This window comes from Hemiscyllium ocellatum, chromosome 16 (assembly GCF_020745735.1).
Source record: "Hemiscyllium ocellatum isolate sHemOce1 chromosome 16, sHemOce1.pat.X.cur, whole genome shotgun sequence".
NCBI lineage: Eukaryota > Metazoa > Chordata > Chondrichthyes > Orectolobiformes > Hemiscylliidae > Hemiscyllium > Hemiscyllium ocellatum.
Window position 1 is genome coordinate 8,750,097 of NC_083416.1, and position 3,804 is coordinate 8,753,900.

A 3,804-nucleotide genomic window follows, 5' to 3' on the forward strand; every position below is an offset into this window, starting at 1 on the left:
ACAGACAATTTAAAATGGCTGCCGAAGTTAATTTCTCCTGCTTTATTTCAACAGTTCGATAATATTTCTGAAAACTATTTTGTAGCCCCAAGCATTCATTTACTTTAAGATCTGTTACTATTCTGACAGTTGTTTTGTCACTTCTTTTCCATAACTTACAATGGATATTATATCCACTAAATCCTCCCAATTTAAGGACCTTATTTTCCCATTTTTCTTCTCTATGCATTGAGTTTTACATTCTGCTGCCAAAGTGTGTGAATGTGGAGGTGACAGGGAAGTTGGGGGGGGGGGGGGGATAATCCTGTGGTTGCCGAGCAACCAGGAAGCATTTTACCCACAGTGGGGCGAAGGAATATCCATACCACTTGGGAAACCCAGTGGCTTTAACTGCCCAGGTTGGTTGGTTTGCTTGTTCATCCATTCATTCTGTAGCTTTTTGAGTACAGGAGCAGGGATGTATTGTTGCAGTTATACAGGGCCTTGGTGAGGCCACACCTAGAATATTTTGCACAGTTTTGGTCTCCTTACCTAAGGAAGGATGCTCTTGCTCTCGAGGGAGTGCAGCGAAGGTTTCCCAGGCTGATTCCGGGGATGGACGGACTGACGTATAGGAGAGATTGACTGGATCAGGATTATTTTTACTAGGGTTCAGACAGGTGGGGTGGGGTGGGGTGGGGTGGGGTGGAATCTCATAGAGGTCTTTAAAATTCAAGCAGGACTAGACAGGGTAGATGCAGGGAGGGTATTCCCTGTGGTGAGTGTGTCCAGAACCAGGGGTCACACTCTGAGGATTTGGGGTGGACCATTTAGGACAGAGATGAGGAGACATGTCTTCACCCAAAGCGTGGTGAGCCTGTGGAGTTCATGACCACAGGAGGGAGGGGATGCAAAACATTGAATGTATTCAAGGGGTGGCTAGATATAGTACTTGGGGCAAATGGGATCAAAGGTCATGGGGAGAAAGCCGGTTTAGGCTATTGAGTAGGGCACCCAGCCATAATCATGATAAATGGGGGAGCAGGCTTCAAGGGCCGAATGGTCTCGTCCTGCTCTTATCTTCTGTGTTTCTATGTTTAACTGCCCAGGAGGCTGCTGTCAGATGGAGGAAGTCCCCTCAGGTCATCAAGACCAACCACTGCAAAGGGTCATTCCCCTGACCTTGATCCTCAACCCATGTCCAATTGAAATGCCGGCTCATTCTAAAAAGAGGAGGAAGCAGCCTTGAAGCAATTGCTGGGAGGTAGCTTTCAGGACCGTGCATGTGTTTATCCGAAACAGGTATAGAAGCGATCCTTTAAAATCCAGCCCACATTCTCTTGCTATGGTTCCTCACACTCTTGGTCCTTTCTCGTTTAGGCATTCTTCATTCCTACCTGAGGTTCACTAGTGAATGCTGACATGATAATTGGATGTAGAGTGACTCAGGCTGAACCCATTCTCACTCGACCTCCAGCCATATATATTTTGCCTCAGGAACTGGTGGACAGCAGACAGAAGTGGGATATCTTCCCAACACCACCCCTCCTCCTGTAAAACAAGGGCAGCCCTCCGTACCTTCGCCTTGTTACCAAGATCAGCTAAAATAGCATAACTGCTACCCTGAGACCATCACCTCTGTTCAGCTCAGCGCTACAAAACCATTACATTGATTTTGTTTCATTTGTATTGTTTCTGAGGCAATTCGAGGTTGCATCAAATTGCCACATCACAATTGCGCCATTGATATGCTTTTTGTTGTACTCCAATAAAACATTGAGCAGTTCCGAAGGGAAAGGTAATTGAAAAAAAGTAGATAAATTAGTATTAAAGGTAACATGGATGCATTGACTAAGGGGCAAAATAAGACAGTGAAAGTGCTGGGCTGAGGTAAGTTTATTGTGCACGATAGTCCCAGTTTTACAGACAACTCTCCTTGGTTATATTGTTGACCTGGACTTAGAGGTCAGGTCAAGTGAACAAAAGAACATGATTTTAAATTCTGCAGATTGCACAAAACTTAGCAAGTCATAATTAGAGAACACTGTTTGTTCTGATATAATGAGATAGCTCCATTCAGATTAGATCCCCTACAGTGTGGAAACAGGCCTGTCGGCCCAACAAGTCCACACCGACCCTCCGGAGAGTAACCCACCCAGACCCATTCCTCTACATTTACCCCTGACTAATCTACCTAACGCTACTAACAATTTAGCATGGCCAATTCACCTAACCTGCACATCTTTGGATTGTGGGAGGAAACCGGAGCACCCACATTCCCGTGCGATCCCATAATATAAGAAAATCCCATAACATCAGCACCAATGGAGCTGGATTCTCATTATAGCCAGTAAGGGATGTTCATGTTCTACAAGTAATGGTCTAAATTCTTCAATCACATTATAGCTAATTTGCTTTGGAGAAATGCGTGCTATAGCAGAACCGACTGTAGTTACAAACTTTATGGACAGGCTATAAAGTAGACAGAGAAACCGCACGTTAAATTTAACAAAGTGAATTGATGCTTTAAAGAAAAGAGAATGTGAGAGAGTATATAGAAAAGGTACAATTTTAGGCAGAGTGCAAGAGCACAAAGAGGTTTATGTACACCAATCTTTGAACGCAGAAGGGCAACCTGACAGTGTTGCTCAAAAAGCACGCACCGTTCCCACTTCATAAACGACGGCTTTGAGTGTAAAAGCAAGGACATTTTACTCAACCTTGACAAGTTACTCCAGGCCACAGCTAATGGCTGTATCAAATTCAGTGTGTGATACCAATCAAGGATTTAGGATCAAATCAGGTGGAAGTCAGGAACTAAAGACTAAAGGGAATAAGATACGAAGGCAGGAAAGGTACAGAGAACCTTCATGAGAATGGCAAGAAGTCTTGAGAGAGCATGATTGCTCCCTTCAGAGAGAGATTTGATCAAGTTGCTAAAGCCACAAAAAGCCCGATAGAGTAATTTAGGAGAAATTATTTCTATGGCCGTTTTCGTTGGAGTTTTGAAGAATAAGAGGTGCTGTTATTAAAAAATATAAGGTCCTGAGGGGCCCTAATAGGGCAAATGCTGGGATAATATTTCAATTTGAGCGAGAGGTAGCAATTTAAAGATAAGAGAAATGAGATGGAGATGAAAACAGTTTATTTTTTCTTTCAGCAGATCATAACTCCATGGAATTTCCCACGGAGCATTGAGTCTGGATCATTGAATTTATTCATGGCTGAGTAAGATTTGTGAGAGACAAGAGAGTCAAGGGTTATGTGGTCAGGAAGACAGGAAAACGACTAAACCAAATTGGCCATGATCTTAGAGAATGTTGGAACCAACTGGAAGGGTCAAATGGGAGAAAGTGAGGACTGCAGATGCAGGAGGTTAGAGTTGAGAGTGTGGTGCTGGAATAGCACAGCAGGTCAGGCAGCATCTGAGAAGGAGGACAATTGACATTTCAGACCCTTCATAAGGAATGATGCAGGGCTTATGCCCGAAACATTGACTCTCCTGCTTCCCCGAAGGGCCAACTGTTACTCCTAAGACCCGCATTACATTGTTCCAATGGCTGAAGGATTAGTAACTACGGGACACAGGCTTTTAATGGCATTTGGTAATAGAAACAGAGGCGATCTGAAGAAAAAAACTTGCAGTCTAGATTGCAATGGATGGTAGCAACAGGTTCAATAATTTTTAAAAGGGAATTGAATAGACACTTTGAAGGAGAAAGAATTTGTTGATCAGTGGGGAAATGGCAAGGAAGTCAAATTAATTAGATAACTCTTTGAAAAGCCCAACATGAACAGAATGAGCCAAGTGATCTCGTTCTGTGC